General features: G+C 39.2%; 1 protein-coding gene and 1 non-coding gene across 12 annotated transcripts in view; one reads left to right on the top strand and one right to left on the bottom strand.

Annotated features, from left to right (window-relative positions):
- Positions 1–21,018, top strand: part of KCNN2 (potassium calcium-activated channel subfamily N member 2) — a 504,825-nt gene that overhangs the window by 87,589 nt on the left and 396,218 nt on the right. The gene's annotated exons all lie outside the window — the stretch shown is intronic.
- On the bottom strand, positions 8,561–8,632 carry TRNAY-GUA (transfer RNA tyrosine (anticodon GUA)). The gene has a single exon. It is a non-coding gene; the product is annotated as a tRNA-Tyr (tRNA).

The raw sequence follows: 21,018 nt of genomic DNA, 5'->3' as shown, positions 1-21,018 counted from the left end.
TCCTCTTGCCCCCAATCCCTCCCAGCATCAGAATCTTTTCCAATGAGTCAACTCTTTGCATGGGGTGGCCAAAGTACTGGAATTTCAGCTTTAGCATCATTCCTTCCAAAGAAATCCCAGGGCTGATCTCCTTCAGAATGGACTGGTTGGATCTCCTTGCAGTCCAAGGGACTCTCAAGAGTCTTCTCCAACACCACCGTTCAAAAGCATCAATTCTTTGGTGCTCAGCCTTCTTCACAGTCCAACTCTCACATCCATACATGACCACAGGAAAAACCATAGCCTTGACTAGACGAACCTTTGTTGGCAAAGTAATGTCTCTGCTTTTCAATATGCTATCTAGGTTGGTCATAACTTTCCTTCCAAGGAGTAAGAGTCTTTTAATTTCATGGCTGCAGTCACCATCTGCAGTGATTTTGGAGCCCAGAAAAATAAAGTCTGACACTGTTTCCCCATTTATTTCCCATAAAGTGATGGGACCAGGTGCCATGATCTTCATTTTCTGAATGTTCAGCTTTAAGCCAACTTTTTCACTCTCCACTTTCACCTTCATCAAGAGGCTTTTTAGTTCCTCTTCACTTTCTGCCATAAGGGTGGTGTCATCTGCATATCTAAGGTTATTGATAATTCTCCCGGCAATCTTGATTCCAGCTTGTGTTTCTTCCAGTCCAGCGTTTCTCATGATGTACTCTGCATATAAGTTAAATAAACAGGGTGACAATATACAGCCTTGACATACTCCTTTTCCTATTTGGAACCAGTCTGTTGTTCCATGTCCAGTTCTAACTTTTGCTTCCTGACCTGCATACAAATTTCTCAAGAGGCAGATCGTAGTCACAATTAAAATACCTGCAATAGATACACAAAAGCTAGAGAGAAAGGAAGTTAAATGTAGCATAGTAAAGGAAACCATCCACAAAATGTCAAAACCAACTCCTAAATGGGAGAAAAGATTTGCAAATTATATGTCTGACAAGGAGTTAATATTCAAATATATAAAGAGTTCTTGCATCTCAATATCAAAAAGGTCAGCTCAACTGCAAAATGGGCAGAAAATCTGACATTTTTCCAAGGAAGATATACAGATCAGAAAACGGCCACATGGAAAAAGGCTGAACATGACCAATCATCAGGGAAATGCAAAGCAGGGCCACAGTGATGTATCATCTCACACCCGTCAGAATGAAATAGATGTTTTCCCGGATGTGGAGAAATGGAAACTGCAGTACACTGGTGGTGTGAATGTAAATTGGTAAAATTACCGTGGAAAACAGTGTTGGAGGTTCCTTAAAATCTTAAAAACAGAACTATCATATGATCCAGCAATTCGGAACCTGGGTTTCTGTCTGACGAAAATGAAAATATCCATTCATAAAAGCTCACACACACCAGTGTTCACTGTAGGATTATATATAATAGCAAAATATGGTAGCAATGGAAGTGTCCATAAACAAATGAATGGATAAAGGAGAAGCTTAACACAGAGAGAGAGAGAGAGAATGGAATACTACTCAGCCTTAAAAAAGAATGACCTTTTGCCATTTGTGACAACATGGATAGCCCTGGAGGGTATTATCTTTAGTAAAATAAGCGAATGACAAGTACTGCATGTTTTCACTTGCATGTGGAATCTTAAAAGTAACATGAGTGAGTATAGCATAATAGAAACAAACTCATGTAAAAACCAAACCAGTGGTCTCCACTGGAGAGGTGTTGGGGGAGGGGAAACTTAGAAGAAGAGGATTAAGAGGTACAAACCACTCATATAACATAGACACAAGGATGTAATGTACAGAGCATGGAATACTGCCAGTATTTTGTAATAATTTTAAGTTGATTATAACCTATGAAGAATATAAAGTCCCTCTTGTACACCTGAAACTAATACAGCCTTACAAATCAAAGCACATGTGTCTGCTCAGTTATGTCTGACTCTTTGCGACCCCATGGACTATAGCCCACCAGATTCCTCTGTCTGTGGAGGAAAGAACAGTGGAATGGGTTGGCATTTCCTTCTCTAAATCGAACCAGAGTGTCCTGAAAGACTCCTTTATTGGCAGGCCTATTCTGTGACCACTGTGCCACTGGGAAACTGTAAATCAACTGTATGTCAATTTGAAAAACACACACCATCATCTTCCCCCTGGAATTTACTGTGAATAGTGAAGTAAGGGACTTGATAGGTGCCATTCCTTTCTCCAGAGGATCTTCCTGACCCAAGCATTGAACCTGGATCTCCAGCATTGCAGGAAGATTCTTTAATGTCTGAGCTACCAGGGAAGCCCTTGGAGTATATAGATTATTGCACACATAAACTATAAGATCCCAAATGCTATGTGGCATGGCCAAAAAAATTTTTTTTATCTTTTATAAAAAATTTTATATAAAAATTTATATCTTCAAAGAAATCCCTTGTTCCACCCACAGTTACCTCTGGGACTCATCCCCTACTGTTTTCCACCTTGCTCTCTCTGTCCAAGTCGCAGTGGCCTCCTCTCTGATCCTCAGCAAGCAATTGGGGACTCTGTAATCACCGTCTCCCATGTTCTGGATGTCTTTCTCAGAGTTTGACTCCTTACTTCCTTTCAATCTCTCCAGTGCAAAGTGGCTTTTCTTCTCTGATTGCCAAAAATGGCACACACCTCCAACACACACACACAATATCTATTTGTTTTCCTCTGCTTCATTTTTCTCTTCGGCATTACCACATGTATTATCGTATTTTACTTACATATCTTGTTTTTTATCTTTCCCCTTCACGAGCTTTAAGCTTTGGAGGAGGAAGTTTTTTTCTGTTCTGATTACGGCTGTATCCCCAGTACTGGAGTAGTGCCTGGGACATAGTGAGCCCGCAGTAGCTATTTGCTGAATGAATGAAGGAGACTGCAACTGAAAGGACACTTGGGTACCTAGAATCTTGCTCTAATTTATTTATACTGGAGAAGTAGTGTCTTAACAGAATATGTTAACCTCAGGAATTAAAAAAAAAAATTATTTTTTGGCCATGCCACATGGCATTTGGGAACTTAGTTCCCCAACCAAGGATCGAAGCCCTGCTCCCTGAATTGGAAGCATGGAGTTGCCAGGGAAGTCTACTTTCATCATAGATACTAGGCAGACAACAAAGAGCTGTTAGCTACTCTTTAAAAGTCCTGCTAAGTGATCTGGCCTCTTTCTTGGGAGGATAGGACCTCTTTCCTCTGTGTTGTCTCTGGATCTTAGCTGCAGTTGAGATCAATACTTCCATTTCTATATCCTGTTACATTAGGATTAATGTATTTAAAAATTTGTTCTAATGAACATTGCTAGTGTAAAACTGAGTGAAACAGTGAAAATGGAATTGTAGGTGTGTTGCTTTCCAAGTATATTTTGATATAAATAGCAAAGATGTTCATTTCTCTTCCCTATATCTTCTACTCTACAGCTTCCCAGAAAGGGAAGGACTCACTCCTTTGATGGTTTCTCTGTTTCTCTGTATTTGCAGTATAGTTACCTGCAGAGTCTTGAAGTCAACCCAGACTCTGCATGGGCTCATCTTAAGAGCGGTTTGCCTTTGTGGAGCAATTACCATGTGCTCGCTCTGGTTTTAAATCCTTTGTGTGTAATGAAAAGAAATCATATATGAATCCTGTGAGTTTGGAAATGTTATCACTTCACTCTTTAAAAAGGATTCTGAGGTTCAGAGGGCTTAAATCACTTGTTGAAGTCATAGATGCATCCAGAAGAGCCAGGGCAGACTCCAAACAGCAGTGGAAAAGGTACAATATTATGAGCCAGGGTGTCTGGTTCAAATCCTACGTCTGCATCTGTGGGCATGAAGAGATATTTATAACTTCCCCAGACTTGAGAGGTGGGCTCAATTCAGTTCAGCTGCTCAGTCATGTCCAACTCTTTGCCACCCCATGGACGGCAGCATTCCAGGCCTCCCTGTCCATCAACAACTCCCGGAGCTTACTCAAACTCATGTCCATTGAGTCGGTGATGCCATCCAACCATCTCATCCTCTGTCATCCCCTTCTCCTCCTGCTTTCAATCTTTCCCAGCATCAAGGTCTTTTCAAATGAGTCAGTTCTTCACATCAGGTGGCCAAAGTATTGGAGTTTCAGCTTCAACATCAGTCCTTCCAAAGAATATTCAGGACTGATTTCCTTTAGAATGGACTGGTTGGATCTCCTTGCAGTCCAAGGGACTCTCAAGAGTCTTCTCCAACACCACAGTTCAAAGCATCAATTCTTCAGTGCTCAGCTTTCATTATAGCCCAACTCTCACATCCATACATGACTATTGGAAAAACCATAGCTTTGACTAGACAGACTTTTGTTGGCAAAATTTCTGCTTTTTGATATGTTGTCTAGATTGGTCATGACTTTCCTTCAAAAGAGTAAGCGTCTTTTAATTTCATGGCTGCAATCACCATCTGCAGTGATTTTGGAGCCCCCCCCAAAATGAAGTCAGCCACTGTTTCCTCATCTATTTGCCATGAAGTGATGGGACCAGATGCCATGATCTTTGTTTTCTGAATGTTGAGCTTTAAGCCAGGTTTTTCACTCTCCTCTTTGACTTTCATCAAGAGTCTCTTTAGTTGTTCTTCACTTTCTGCCATAAGAGTGGTGTCATCTGCATATCTGAGATTATTGATATTTCTCCTGGCAATTTTGATTCCAGCTTGTGCTTCATCCAGCCCAGCATTTCTCATGATGTACTCTGCATAGAAGTTAAATAAGCAGGGTGACGATATACAGCCTTGACGTACTCCTTTTCCTATTTGGAACCAGTCTGTTGTTCCATATCCAGTTCTAACTGTTGCTTCCTGACCTGCATACAGGTTTCTCAAGAGGCAGGTGAGGTGGTCTGGTGCTCCCATCCCTTTCAGAATTTTCCACAGTTTATTGTGATCCACACAGTCAAAGGCTTTGGCATAGGCAATAAAGCAGGAATAGATGCTTTTCTGGGACTCTCTTGCTTTTTTCATGATCCAGCGGATGTTGGCAATTTGATCTCTGGTTCCTCTGCCTTTTCTAAAACCAGCTTAAACATTTGGAAGTTCAAGTAACAATTCAAGTGTATTTAAACCCAGTTAAAATTGTCTGTTGGATATGTAGACTGAGTAATTCAGATATAGTTTTGTTATTTTTCTAATTAAAATTCAGAACTTGTACTGCTAGAGCTCTCAACCCAGAAAATGAAAAATGATTGTATCAGTTTCCTAGAGCTGCTGTAACAAAGTACCCAAATTGAGTGGCTTAGAGCAACAGCTTATTGTCTCTTCATTTTGCGGATAGAAGTCTAAACTCAAGGTACTGGCAGGGCCATTCTCCGTCTGACACCTTGTGATGAAATCCTTTCTTGTCTCTGCCGGCTGCTGGTGGCCCCAGGCGTTCCTTGGCTTGTACCCGCATCACTCCTGCCGTCTGTCTCCACATGACCTTTTCCCATGGATCTCGTCACACCAGCCTCCCCTGTGTGTGTTGGTCTCGGTGTACAGATTTCTCCAAACTTTATAAGGACACCAGTCATATTTGATTAGGGCCTACTCTAATTACTTAATTTAACTTCACATCCTGAAGCACTGGGGATTACAGTTTCAACATTTCATTTGGAGAGACACAATTTAACCCATAGCAGTGATTCTATTGATTCATGTTCTCTTTGGGACTCATGTCAAGTTTAAGCCTCTGTGCTTTGTCTAAAATCTGCCTGCTTTCCCTCAAAGGGATACTTAACATTAAATCTGCCTGGATTCCTTACTAAGGTTATTTTCTGTCTAATACTTAAAAATAGAAAATCAAATGAAAAAAACCTCAAAGACAATTCTAGTAAATCTAAGTTTTATTTGAACTTTCTTATGTTAATTAATTCCCCCAAGTTTACTCCAGATACAGAGTAATACTTAATTTCCCTCCCTTGTAAAGTAATACTCCAGTTTTCTAGTTAAATAAAAAGTATCTTTGATTGTGCTGTCTTGCTGGTATTAGACAGGGTCTAAAACATCTGAAAATAGCTGGCACATTCAAAGCTAAATAATTCAAGGGGGATTTAAAGACAGGAAAACGTGCAAAGGTGTGAGTTTGGTGTCCTGGCTTAACAGTAGCAGATCAGTGCTAGTACTAGATGTGAAGGAAGGAGATGAAGGAGCCATTAATAGAAAGAGTAGCAATACCCTTTGACTGTGGGACATGGAAGGGAACAAGGAAAATGGGTGACTTGGCCTTAGTCTCCTTGTTCCTTCCTAACCTCTGCTGTGGCTCTGCATTAGCCAACCTCAGTTGGAATCCAGAGTAAAAGAGCCCTTTGAACTAGTCCATACATGTCAGGTCAGCACAGAGATTGGAGAAAGATGGAGAGCAGATAAGGATGCACTAAAAGGTATCCAGCACATCTAGACCCTCCTGCCTGTCAGCATCCACTCTAGTGCCTTCCTCTGATGAAACCTAACAAACGTGATGCAAGAAATCCCCTCAGTTCTCTTACTCAGGGATGATGCCAGTGGTCAGACTCCCACCTGAAACATTAGGTGCCACTGATGCTCTTCATGGAAAATAGCAAGAAGAGAAAGGGAAAGAGGGCTAGAGATACAATTTAATAACATAAAATGTAGCTGCTAAAGTCCCTGAGCCTGGTAGCTGGTTACACAAAGTTCTTTCTTCTTAATCATAGCTGTCTTTTCCTCCCATCCATTTCATGTTTCTCCTACTCCGCTACAAACACAGCTGGATGATATTCTTTATCTAATTGGTGGCCCAGTTCTTTATTCTTGTAGTATCTGAGTCTTCCGTGGTCTTATTTATATTAGATGGTTCTGGTTTCTCACTGACCACTACATACTCGATAAGGAGAAACTCAGATATGAGCCAGTGAATCCCATCGTGCGGTAGTCCTCCACTGTGTGATAGTAACCCACTAGTCATGGCCAGTGTGGACACCTGCTTCTCAGACTGTTGTCTTGGTAGCATGAGGGACCCAAGATGAAGGGGACATTCTGTTTCCATTTTGTTTTATATAAGTTGATTCCTGGTAGAATCACTGCTTCTGTGGACCCTAGGACTTCCAAATGCATCAGGTGCAAACTTGTTCAATTAGGTAAAAAGATGTAGTGGCGAGAGGAGTCATTACCACCTCCACTCTTGTTCTCAGCCCATTCATTCTGGCAGCGGGTGGTGGGGAGACAGCACTAAGTATGAGCTGTTGATTTATGCCATATACATCATACTGATAAATCACATGGGGCACCCCTCTGGCCTCCTTGTCTAGTATACCAGCTTCTGCCATCATTTAAGAATGCAAGGCTGTTGCTACTTACAATTGTTATTTTTCTGATATAAAGTTTACTAAACATGTACTTTAAATCTGTTTTACATGCCATGTTTTTTCTTTTGTTTTACAGTTATATGAGTCACTCTAATTTATGTTTGTTGTTCATGCTTAATTGGTGTAAATGTCCTCAAATCTACAGTCTCTTCAAGAATAGAGTGGTATATACTCCTTAAATTTCTTTCCTGGTTACTTAGGTGCTAGCAGAACTTAAGCAGGATGAGCAATGTGGGCTCATGCAATTGTTAAATTCATTCAGGAAACAGGACCATGGGAGGAAATGAAAGCTGTGGTTCTGCCTGTCGGAGCTCCTTGGACAGGATCCAGGTTTCTTGTCTACCAAAATTTAAGGCTACTGCTCGCTTCTGGTGGACTGCCATCCTCTAATTCTGATTCCTTGGCTGTGTGCACACTGTTCTGCCATCTCAGCTTTGTAGATTTGCTGCCGCTTCTGACTTGCAGAGTTGGATGTAGATTTTATCTGTTTCTGGGCCTGTGGTCCACCTGGACCCTCTCATCTAGCTTTGCTTCCCTTCATCTCTACCCACTATGTAAGAAAGCAATGTACTTTGCAGAATTTGTCTTTCACAATCCAGAACTAGCACAGTTCCTGCAGGCATATTAACCAATGTCTACTTGGTTATATAGTTATAACCAAGTATAAATGCAGAGAACCTCGATTCCCTGCATGCGAAAGACAGACACTGTGTATTCATAGAGGCACAGGTTTTCATATAACTTCATGTACAGCAGTCATTCAGAAAAGCTCAGTGCTTTGATACAACTACTCTAGTCATCTTGAATAGATCAGAGAGTTTGACCTCAGTTTGGAAGAAGCTTCAGACTCTGGCAAGTGAGTGACTAATTTTCTAGGTCAAAAATAATACTGTGAATATCCAGAAATAAATGGAAAAACCTATATGGTTTCCCAAGCAGTATTCTTACAATGACATATTTATATTCTGCCCAATGTACTTAATTTTTCACCTTATAAAAATAAGGAACTAGGTATGGATAATATACCTCTGTAATTCTTAATGTCTAGCATCTTGATTTTTAGAGAAGCATATTATCCATTTCATTATTATTTTGAATTTTCTTATAGAGCCTGGCAGCCTAGATTGAAATAGCAAAAAGTAAAAGTCACTCATTCCTGTCCAACTCTCTGTGACCCCATGGACTATACAGTCCATGGAATTCTCCAGGTTAGAATACTGGAGTGGGTAGCCTATCTCTTCTCCAGGGGATCTTCCCCACCCAGGAATTGAACCAGGGTCTCCTGCATTACAGGCAGATTCTTTACCAACTGAGCTAGCAGGGAAATAGCTAAAAGACCAGAAATGAAGCATAATGATTAATAGCAAAGCATCCCATGCAGCGCCATAAAAATTAGTCTTAGATAAGGTCTTGTTTAGCTTCCCTGGTGGCTCAGACGGTAAAACGTCTGCCTGCAATGCAGGAGACCCAGGTTTTAATTCCTGGGTCAGGAAGATCCCCTGGAGAAGGAAATGGCAATCCACTCCAGCATTCTTGCCTGGAAAATCCCATGGATGGAGAAGCCTGATAGGCTACAGTCCATAGGGTCGCAAAGAGTTGGACACGACTGAGCGACTTCACTTTCACTTTCAAGGTCTTGTTTAATATCTTAATTTATAATTTATTAAGCAAGATAAATGGCTTGCTAGAGAAATTCGCATGAGTTGGCATATTTTGCATCACAAACTAGTCTAAGCATTGGCCATAACTGTAGAAGATCATACTTGGTTCACTCGTAATCAGACTATTCTAAAAGATGCATGAGCACTGATGATCTATTGAAAGGGACCTTTTATATACCCTGATCCAAGTGAGAAAGCAAGATTCTTTTATTCATAATCCCTTGATGCTCAGTACTGATTAGGATATTTCAAAACTAAAAAACAAAACAAAACATTTCTTTGTGGTTTTACTGTCTGCCTAAATTTAAGAAGCATAGCTGATGAATTTCTATCTCATTTAGGCATTATTTGGAGTCTGATTATTATCTCAGCCTTTTATTTATAATCTAACTGATTCTAGTTATACATTTTTATTTCTGGAACAGATTCCTCTATCATTATTTTAGAGCCACTAGAGGTATAACATAACCTTGAGAATAGACTAATACAGCCCAAGGTATTTTATTTTTATGATTCTTTTTGTACCAAGTAATTGATCTGCCATTTTACTTTTCACCTATCTTCTTGAACATTATGATCACAATAGGAATAGGAATTTTACTTTGCACAGGTACTAGGTTTGATTTGCTATTTTGGTCAAAATGATAAAACTAGATAAACTGCCTTGTAATTTTAGTGTTCCTTGTAATTACTTGTTTGTGGAATGAAACGTTGGGGGAACTCAATGCCTTATGTTGTCTGGCCCTCTAACCCCAGAGAAGTGCAGGAAAGCAAGTGCACTGTTTGCTCACTTCTCTGTGAGCCTTTGTCACTGAGATACGAGTCTGTAGCTTCCAAAGGGGCCATGGGAGGCTTCATCCTTTTGGTAACCTCACTGGTGTCGCTTTATGATCTCTGAAATCTGCCGCTGTGCTGTGCTTAGTCACTCAGTCGTGTCCGACTCTTTGCAACCCCATGGACTGCACAGGTTAGCTATAGAAATTTGGATCTTTATATGGAGAATCAGATTATAAGTGAAGGAGTGAAGATCTTACCAGTTATAGAAAAAACAAGCATTTAACACTATTACCATATTTCTTCAGGTTATCAATGCCTATTCCCATCATATATGTCTTTACTCTATGAGGTACTTGTTGGTATCTTGCTGATGGTTAAAAATACATACTGATTCTATTTTTTAAATCATTTCTTAAGGAGGTAACCAATATATTTCCAGTTTGTTATTACACAGAAGCAGTTTATCTAATTTTCTCACTTTGACTCCATTTAAGGACTGTATCTCCCTAACTACACAACCTTCTTGCCCCTGCCCTGTATTGGACGGACATAATCCATGAGGAGGTCTTTGCTCATATTCCATATGGCAGGGGAGCCACCTGTATGTTGCTCATGTATTGCTAAATTCCTCTTGAGATACTCTGTTACCAGCGTCTCTTCCCACACAGTACTGGGAGAGGCTTCCTCTTTTCTCCTCTTTCTCCAAGCCAGTTACTCTACCCTGGGATGAAAGTTTTATACCATCTAATACAGCAGGAATTTCATATCCAATGAGTTTGCATAGGATATTAAATTTACATAAAAAGCAATGCTTGGTACTTTTAACTTTGGTCCTTAACATTTATTGGGAAATTTTTATATCTAGAGACCTATTTTTTTCTCTCTTAAGTACAAAATATGGCTCTTATAAGGGAAAGCTTGTCTTTTCAGGTGTTTTTTTCTGAAATGGGCTTCAGGAGCCTATTTTGCAACACTTTTCCTTTGCACTCCAGCCATGGAGACCTGGGTCGGGAAGATACTCTGAAGGAGGAAATGACAACCCACTCCAGTTTTCTTGCTGGGAGAACCCTGTGGGCAGAGGAGCCTGGCGGGTTACAGTCCATGGGATCCCAAAGAGTTGGACACAACTGAGCATCTGAGCATATGGTAATCCTAATCTTCCTCAAAGCAATGTATGTCTCTTGCTGAATAGAGGGAAAACCAAAAACAAGGAAATGTGAAAAACTAAAGTATTCATACACTTCAATATTTCACTACCCTGGAATAGTGTGGAAAGCATGAAATCTGAGGACTTTTGATTAAAGATAGGCGATGAACACATTTGAACTTCCCAAGTGGATCCATGGTAAAGAATCCACCTGCAAGTGCGGGAGACTCAGGAGACATGGGTTTGATCCTTGGGTCGGGAAGATCCTCTGGAGGAGGTCATGACAACCCACTCTAGTATTCTTGCCTGGAAAATTCCATAGACAGGAGCCTGGTGGGCTACAGTCCATGGGGTTGCAGAGTCGAGCATCAGTTAGTGGCTAAGCATGTGATGAACCCATTTATCTGCCACACATGAATACACTTACCAAATTATTTCCTAAAACCCCAGAAACAATTTACATATATATATATATATATACATGAATTTTTAAAGGTGTAAGATAGATGGAGAAGAGAGACAACAGCATCATGAATATTTTAGAAATAATACAAAGACTCAGTAGATCTGAGAGAGCCGAGTCTTGAATTAGTCATGGAGAAACATTTAAAATACCTCAGTTTGCACAGCAAACCTCCAATATGCTCACAAATTGGTAGTCCCAAATAGCTGAGAAGGTGAGGGTGAAGCTGGGGGTGAAGCTCAAGAGGATTGACTGAAAGACCCTTAAAGAAACAGTTTCCTCCTTCCGTTCAGCACTTGCCCCTATTCCAACCCAACAGTAAACTGAAGGTTTTTCTTTGTAGATAATAAAGCATATTTTTCTCAGTAGGTAAAAAGCTGAATTGGACACATGTAAGAAAAGAGAACCACATTGAAACAGGGGTATTAAATGAAAGGTTACACCTGAACATTAAGACCTTCCTACCCCTGCCCTCTTTTCCCACTGTGCTTCCAAAATGGGAGTGATTGGAAGATGAATTTTTGGGATTTCAAACAAGTCTAAGAGAAAATATTTAAAGATACTGATAATGGGATTTCTTAAATGAAAAAGACTAGCCACATTCCCCCATGGAAAGACTGTAATCAAGTAGCCCACAGAATTTACAGTCAGTGTTTTAGATATGAGTGATTAGGCAACAGTGAACAATATTTGATGAAGTGTCTAACATAGAGGAGATTAAAGCAAACAAAACAGACTTATGAAAATGAAACCTTTAAAAATTAATCATTAATATTCTCAGAAATGGAGAAGGCGATGGCACCCCAACTCCAGTACTCTTGCCTGGAAAATCCCATGGACGGAGGAGCCTGGTGGGCTGCAATCCATGGGGTCGCTAGGAGTCAGACACGACTGAGCAACTTCACTTTCACTTTTCACTTTCATGCATTGGAAAAGGAAATGGCAACCCACTCCAGTGTTCTTGCCTGGAGAATCCCAGGGATGGGGGAGCCTGGTGGGCTGCTGTCTATGGGGTCGCACAGAGTTGGACACGACTAAAGTGACTTAGCAGCAGCATTCTCAGAAAAATGTCTGTGAAATAAGAACAAGATGCGTTTTAAAGGAATATTCAGAGAAAGACTCTTGAAAATTAGTATATACACATGGCAAATTGAAAAAAGAAGTAAGTTTGGAAATTCAGTAGTAAAGATATAGTATCTGAATAATAAAACTTCCAGAAAGAGAGAACAGAGAACATGGAAGGAAGGAAAACATTTGAGAATTTATTTGAGAAAAATCTCTCAAATTGAAGATATGATTTTCTAAATTGAAAGGGCCAATAGAGTTCCCAGAACAATGGATAATAATAAACTCAAACTAAGGCATGAAATGTTAGAAACAGAACTCTAGACAAGCAGGAGATCCTAGAAGCATCAGTAACAGTGGGGTGGTGACTGTACCATGCAAAGGATCAGAAATCAGAACATCCTCAGAGTTCCTCACAGCAGCACCAAAAGTAGCAAAGTGGCAGAGTAAAGTCTTCCAAATTTTGAGGATAAACAATATCTAATCTAAAATTGTATGCTTAGCAGAATCATCAATTATGTATGAAGGAAGCCTAATATATCTTCAGACATGCAAAATCTCAAAAGCATAACTCCTAAAAACTCTTTCTTGGGAAGCTACAAGAGGGATAGCTTTGCTAAAATAAGAGAATGCATGAAGAAAGAGGAATTAATGGGATTCAGAAATAAGTACTCCACCTCAAGGAAGAGATTGTGAAAAGAATGCACAGGATGAGGACTGTGCGCTAGCACAAAGGGCAAGCATCTCAGGGTGAAACAAGTTGGAGAGGTCTGGGAGAAATGTCGCCAATAAAGAAAACATTTTAAAAAAATGCCTAGTATATTTAAATACATTGAAAGATGTAGCAAATTGGAGAAGAGATTGGAAAGACATTAACATTAAGCACACTGGGAACTAGAACAGTTACTAAATCTGAAGAAAACAAGTTGTGCAAGAAAAGAAATCAAATTACTACTTAGCTACAAATATGAAATAGACATAATAATGTCAATCCTGAATGCAGTATACTGTTATTAGGTGGGGATGGAAGGGGAGGGCAGAATGGAATGGATGGACATATAGAAATGATGAGAGTGCTTCAGTCTCGTCTTTCATTGTGGAAAGCCAATAGATCATCTGTCCTTCTTGCCCACCCCTTGTCCCCGCCCTAATCTAGTGTACACTGTAAATAGGAATATTTAGTAATGTGGAGGTAAATACCAAAAGAAACAGCTCAAAAGACTTACAGGAAGTTAACTGTGAGGACCTGGAAATGGTAAAAAGTAGACCTGTGAAGACTAATGGTTTTCATAATAAGCCCTTTTATGTTCTTGTTAGTTGCTCAGTCATGTCCGACTCTTTGCAAGCCCATGGGCTGTAGCCTGCAGGGCTCTCTGTCCATGGAATTCTCCAGGCAAGACTACTGGAAGGGTTGCCATTTCCTTCTCCAGGGGAATCTTCCTGACCCAGGGGTCAAACCCAGGTCTCCTGCATTGTAGGCAGATTCTTTACCATCTGAGCCATGAGAGAAGCCCAAATAAACTGTCTATCATCGATTAAGACAAACTTGAATAGAAACAGAAAGAAATGGTGTGAAATTAGAAGTAAAACTATTTTCCAATCACAAATCTTTCTGTCTCTATCTTGTTCTCTCTCTCTCTCTCTTTTTTTTTTTAACTGTTTGACTTAACCCCTCAGAACCTGTCTTTTCTTCACAAGGAAAGTCATGACTGAATGAGATAATTCATATAAAGCACTTAATTATAGTAAGTGCTAGCCTTAGGTAAGCTTCAACAAATGGCAGGCCTTAACTCCTCTTTATGTGTTTCCAAGTCTCTGTAGAGAAGGGTTAGGGTTACCAAGATTCAAAAACTGTTTCAGTCACACAGCTAAAACAATAAGTCACATTTGCCAAAACAATAAGTCACATTTGCCTGAGAGTCTCAGCTCTGAGCCCACATTTCACCACGGCCTTGTCTGTTGATGCCACCTATCTACTGTACCAACTAGCTTTCCTTGTAGATGGAAACTGCTTTTTCATCTTTATTCCAAACAGTGCCAGATTCATAATAGACACTTACCATTTGAATTAATGTTATTAGACTGTTACATTAACATGTCTAAATTTACATAATAGAAATAAAAATATTTTCAAAGTATACTACAATACAGTTTATTTTTAAAATCAAGTAACAGTCAACCTGATCCAAGCTTGTTAATCATTGTTTTTGTTCAGTTGCTCAGTCATGTCTGACTCTTTGCAACCCCATGGACTGCAGCACACCAGACTTCCCTGTTCTTCTCTATTTCCCAGAGGTTACTCAAACTCATGTCCATCAAATTGGTGATGCCTTCCAACCATCTCATCCTCTGTCGTCCCCTTCTTCTCCTGCCTTCAATCTTCCCCAGCATCAAGGTCTTTCTTTTCCAATGAGTCAGTCCTTCGCATCAAGTGGCCAAAGTATTGGAGCTTCAACTTCAGCATCAGTCCTTCCAATGAATAGTCAAGACTGATTTCCTTTAGAATTGACTGGTTGGATCTCCTTGCAGACCAAGGGACTCTCAAAAGTCTTCTCCAACACCACAGTTCAAAAGCATCAGTTCTTCCAGGCTCAGCCTTCTTTATGGTCCAACTCTTACATCCATACATGACTATTGGAAAAACCATAGCTTTGACTATATGGACCTTTGTTGGTAAAGTAATGTCTCTGCTTTTTAATATGCTGTCTGGGTTGGTTATAGCTTTTCTTCTAAAGAGAAAGCATCTTTTAATTTCATGGACGTGGTCACCATCTGCAGTGATTTTTGGAGCCCAAGAAAACAAACTCCGTCACTGTTTCCGTTGTTTCCCCATTTATTTGCCATGAAGTGATGGGACTGGATGCCATAATCTTAGTTTTTTGAATGTTGAGTTTTAAGCCAGCTTTTTCACTCTCCTCTTTCACCTTCATCAAGGCGATCTTTGGTTCTTCTTCACTTTCTGCCATAAGGGTGGTGTCATCTGCATATCTGAGGATATTGATATTTTCCTGGCAATCTTGATTCCAGCTTGTGCTTCATCCATTCCAGCATTTCACATGGCTTACTGTGCATATAAGTTAAATAAGCAGAGTGACAATATACAGCCTTGACATACTCCTTTCCCAATTTGGAACCAGTCTGTTGTTCCATGTCCATTCCTGACCTGCATACAGATTGCTCAAGAGGCAGGTCAGGTGGTCTGGTGTTCCCATTTCTTTCAGAATTTCCCACAGTTTATTGTGATCCACACAGTCAAAGGCTTTATTATAGTCAGTGAAGCAGAGTTTTTGTTAATATATGTCAGAAATATCTATTTTTAAAATTCTGTGGCAATTCTTCTTCAGGTTGAGTTCCATAATGTCCACGGCCTTATTGCCCTATTTCTTCTCTGGATACAAGGGGTCCTTCATACACACACCACAGAGAGGACTAGGGAGTAGACACTGGATACACAATTTTGTATTGATTTGAAATAAAGCTATTGCGAGGTATTTTCCTGAATGAGAAAGTCGTCAAAAAGGACCTAAGGGTAGACGAAATAATATATCCTTTGCATAATATCATGAAGTCTAAATAAAATATGATGGTTTGGTTTGTAAATATAAATAATATAACATAGGACAAGATGGTAATAATCCTTATCTAATTCTCAGAGAAAAACAGCTTGCTAAGTACTGTTAAATTCTCATCACCTCATTAACTATAGAAATCTAGAAGGTATCATAAAAGACAAGGATGATAAGCAGCTGGCGAATCATTTGTGAGGAAAGATTAAGATAATTAAACAAGAAAAAGTTGGATAAATAGTAATGAAGAAATGTAACAATATTGCATATCTGGAAAATGAGCATATTAGAAAAAATTGAGAAACAGTAGGATGAACAATTATAATGACAACTCATTCAAGTTTGGTATTTTTAAGTCAATTGGTATAGTGTGTTTGTGGTAGTGTTATTTTAAATGGAACTATGTTAAATATAATCTTCCGAAGAACAGAATTCCAGGAAAATAAATCAATTTATTACTTCTGTCTTTGTCGTTTGCTATAGATGGTCAAGATTTGCAATAATCCTCCTGGTTTACTTTTGTTAATTTTTTCACCTTGTTAATATTTAGCTAAATTTATTTCAAAATATTTCTTTTTTTAGGCATGTGGAAAAAATTTCAGACCAGTTATTTAAACTTTGCAGCTTATTGTTAGGAAACAGATTGACATTGAATCCAACATACATTCTGTTAAGTTTTTTTCCTTTAAAAGAAAAGGAAAGATTGTTAACATACTCAGTTTCTCCAGCGAATATTTTACAAGTATATTTATTGTCTTGAGTGAGTTTTCTTACCTATGCAAATTATGACAAAGAATCTGAGTAGTGGAGGGCAGGACCTGCCTACTATAAATGAAATATATTTTTCATTATATCTTCAGCATCTAGCACAGTTCTTGGTACCTCTAGGTATTCAATAAATATTTTTGAGTAAATGAATATGTGTATGTCTATAATGGACATTCTATCTGTACATTTTTATCGAGTCAGAAAATAAAGTTTCCTTAAGGATGTGTATATGGGTTTCCCAGGTAACACCAGTGGTAAAGTACCCGCCTGCCAATGCAGGAGACTTAAGAGTTGTAGGTTTGATCCCTGGGTTGGGAGGGTCCCCTGGAGGAGGAAATGGCAACCCACTCCAGTATTCTTGCCTGGAGAATCCCATGGACAGAGCAGCTTGGTGGGCTAGGTCCATGGAGTTGCACAGAGTTGGACGTGACTGAAATGACTTGGCACTGCACAAGGTTATATATGCCTCTCTTCTAATTGGGTGGAGGTCATAGGTTTAGTAGCCAAATGTGGAGTCCAAATTTTTGTTTCCCCTTGGAGTTAGAAGTTGGGACATATATTTTTAGATGAATAGCCAATAATGCTATTATTATCTTGATCTATTCATCCATTCTGCATCCATGTAGAGCAGTGGTTCTCTCAACCTGAAATAAGAGACTTAAGAAATACAGTGAAGAGAGTAGAGGAATTAGGCAAATGAGGCTAAAGCAGGAAGAGAAACACAGGTCAGAAGCTATCAGTTTTCAGTTTTATTTCTACGTTTTCCTTTCTGAACTTTGATTTATTGGAAAGGTTTTTATTTGATTTCTGGACACACTTTGTCACAGTTTTACTACCATGAGGGAGAGTTCTCAAAGCAAAGGAAATAAATACTGTAGGTTCTATATAAGTTCTGCTTGCTCCCAAATCTATTCTGTGTGCTTAGTTCAAGTAATTGGGCTGCTGTTGAAACCTACAATATCCTATGGTAGACACAGCATATTTAATAACTGGTCCTTTTACATAGCAGTCTCCTTATTCACCACTTCATTACTTGGAATTTTCTCTTTTATCTGGCTGCAGTACATCTTAAAGTAATTTTTTGGAGGACATGTATATGGTGTTTCTTCTGCATCCTTTGCTTATCTGAGAATTTTGTGTTGTTTTCACATATTAATAAATGATTTGGTAGATAGGAAATTTTGGGTAAAACTATTTTCACTGAGGACTCTATAAATTTTCCAGCATCTTCTGGCACTACTTGTTGCAAAGAAGTCTGAGACTTGCCTGGCTTCCTCTCCAAATCCCACTCATAAAATTTGCAAAACAATGAAAATCACAAGCATGCAAACCCCATAGGAAAGTAAAGTGAAATTGAAGTTGCTCAGTCATGTCCAACTCTTTGTGACCCCATGGGCTGTAGCCTACCAGGCTCCTCTGTCCATAGGATTTTCCAGGCAATAGTCCTGGAGTGGATTGCCATTTCCTTCTCCAGGAAAGTAAAACCAGGAAATTGCCATTTCCTTCTAAGGAAAGTAAAACCTACCCACAATTCATTTGTCATTCTGGGGGGACCACACACCTCGAGAGCTTATTGGTAGAGATTAAATAGGTATTATAGCAATAACATAATAAATCCTTTTAATATATACCCTAAATTAATGTATAATAAATATTATAGAGTTTAAATAGCACAGTATTTATGTTTCATGAACTTCCTTATGCTTATACAGTCATATCTACACATTACACATAGATATATTTGTACATTTACTTTTTAAATCAGAAGTCATTCTACATATTGATCAACTAGTTGCTTTTTAAATCTAGTAATATGTCATTTACTTCATTTTAGATCAGTTCATTTAGCTGTTCATGTAGAATATCCAAAATTAAATGAAAACACTCCTGTCTTCCAACTATACATCTAGATGAGACCAGATTTTCTTTCACAAGCTACAATCAAAGCAACACTATTTCAACAGAATAAATAGGTAAACATGAAGAAAAATACTTGTTTTCTATTAAGCCAGACACTGAGATTTGCAAAACATATAAAACAATTCTACTCTCCTTGCTAAATAATTTTTGTTTTATGAAGCAATTATTTTACATATAAATGTTGTCGTATCATAAAATAGTTTTCCTATTGTTATTTTAAAATTAATACATATTTAAATGATTTCTCTGTTTTAATTTCCTACACAGTATTAATGGTAGATATAACCCATCTGAAAAAGACTTTCTTGAGACCTTCAAAATTTGTTTAAATTGCAAAGAGGTTCTGAGACTAAAATTTGTAGGTTTGTTGGCATATACGATGAGATTTGTTTTCAGCTATCAGTTCAGTTCAGTTGCTCAGTCATGTCTGACTCTTTGTGACTCCACAGACCACAGAACATTAGGCCTCCCTGTCCATCATCAATGACCGGAGTCCACCCAAACCCATGTCCATTGAGTCGGTGATGCCGTCCAACCATCTCATCCACTGTCGAACCCTTCCCCTCCCGCCTCCAATCTTTCCCAGCATCAGGGTCTTTTCCAATGACTCAGCTCTTTGCATCAGGTGGCCAAAGTATTGGAGTTTCAGCTTCAGCATCAGTCTTTCCAACGAACACTCAGAACTGATCTCTTTTAGGACGGACTTTTTGGATCTCCTTGCAGTCCAAGGGACTCTCAAGAGTCTTCTCCAACACCAAAGTTCAAAAGCATCAATTCTTCAGTGCTCAGCTTTCTTCACAGTCCAACTGTCATATACATATATGACCACTGGAAAAACCATAGTCTTGACTAGACGGACCTTTGTTGGCAAAGTAATGTCTCTTTGAATATGCTGTCTAGGTTGGTCATAACTTTCCTTCCAAGGAGCAAACGTCTTTTAATTTCATTGCTGCAGTCCCCATTTGCAGTGATATTGCAGCCCAAAAAATAAAGTCAGTCAATGTTTCCACTGTTTCCCCATCAATTTCCTATGATGTGACGGGACCAGATGCCATGATCTTAGTTTTCTGAATGTTGAGCTGTAAGCCATCTTTTCCCACTCTCCTCTTTCACTTTGTTCAAGAGACTCTTTAGTTCTTCTTTGCTTTCTGCAATAAGGGTGGTGTCATCTACATATCTGAAGTTATTGATATTTCTCCTGGCAATCTTGATTCCAACTTGTGCTTCATCCAGCCCAGTGTTTCTCATGATGTACTCTGCATACAAGTTAAATAAGCAGGGTGACAATATACAGCCTTGATGTACTCCATTTCCTATTGGGAACCAGTCTGTTGTTCCATGTCCAGTTCTAACTGTTGCTTCCTGACCTGCATACAGGTTTCTCAAGAGGCAGGTCAGGTGGTCTGGTATTCCCATCTCTTTCAGAATTTTCCACAGTTTGTTGTGATGCACACAGTCAAAGGTTTTTGCATAGTCAATAAAGCAGAAATAGATGTTTTTCTGGAATTCTCTTGCTTTTTCAGTGACCCAGCGGATGTTGGCAATTTGACCTCTGGTTCCTTTGCCTTTTCTAAAACCAGCTTGAACGTCTGGAAGGTCATGGGTCATGTACTATTGAAGCCTTGCTTGAAGAATTTTGAGCATTACTTTACTAGCTTGTGAGATGAGTGCAATTGTGTGGTAGTTTGAGCATTCTTTGGGATTGCCTTTCTTTGGGGTTGGAATGAAAACTGACTTTCTCCAGTCCTGTGGCCACTGCTGAGTTTTCCAAATTGGCTGACATATTCAGTACAGCACTTTCACAGCATCATCTTTCAGGATTTGAAATAGCTCAACTGGAATTCCATCACCTCCACTAGCTTTGTTCATAGTGATACTTCCTAAGGTCCACTTGACTTCACATTCCAGGATGTCTGGCTCTAGGTGAGTGATCACACCATTGTCATTATCTGGATCATGAAGATCTTTTCGTACAGTTCTTCTGTGTATTCTTGCCACCTCTTCTTAAGATCTTCTGCTTCTGTCAGGTCCATATCATTTCTGTCCTTTATCGAGCCCATCTTTGCATTAAATGTTCCCTTGGTATCTCTAACTTTCTTGATGAGATCTCTAGTCTTTCCCATCCTATTTTTTTCCTCTTTTTCTTTGCATTGATCGCTGAGGAAGGCTCTCTTATCTCTCCTTGCTATTCTTTGGAACTCTGCATTCAAATGGGTATATCTTTCCTTTTCTCTTTTGCTTTTCACTTCTCTTCTTTTCACAGCTACTTGTAAGGCCTCCTCAGACAGACGTTTTGCTTTTTGCCTTTCTTTTTCTTGGGAATAGTCTTGATCCCTTTCTCCT

This window comes from Bos grunniens, chromosome 10 (genome assembly GCF_055505025.1).
Source record: "Bos grunniens cultivar Pamir isolate PY7600 chromosome 10, Bosgru_T2T1.0, whole genome shotgun sequence".
NCBI lineage: Eukaryota > Metazoa > Chordata > Mammalia > Artiodactyla > Bovidae > Bos > Bos grunniens.
The sequence above is the reverse complement of the archived record's forward strand: the minus strand, read 5'-3'. Positions and strand labels throughout refer to the sequence as shown.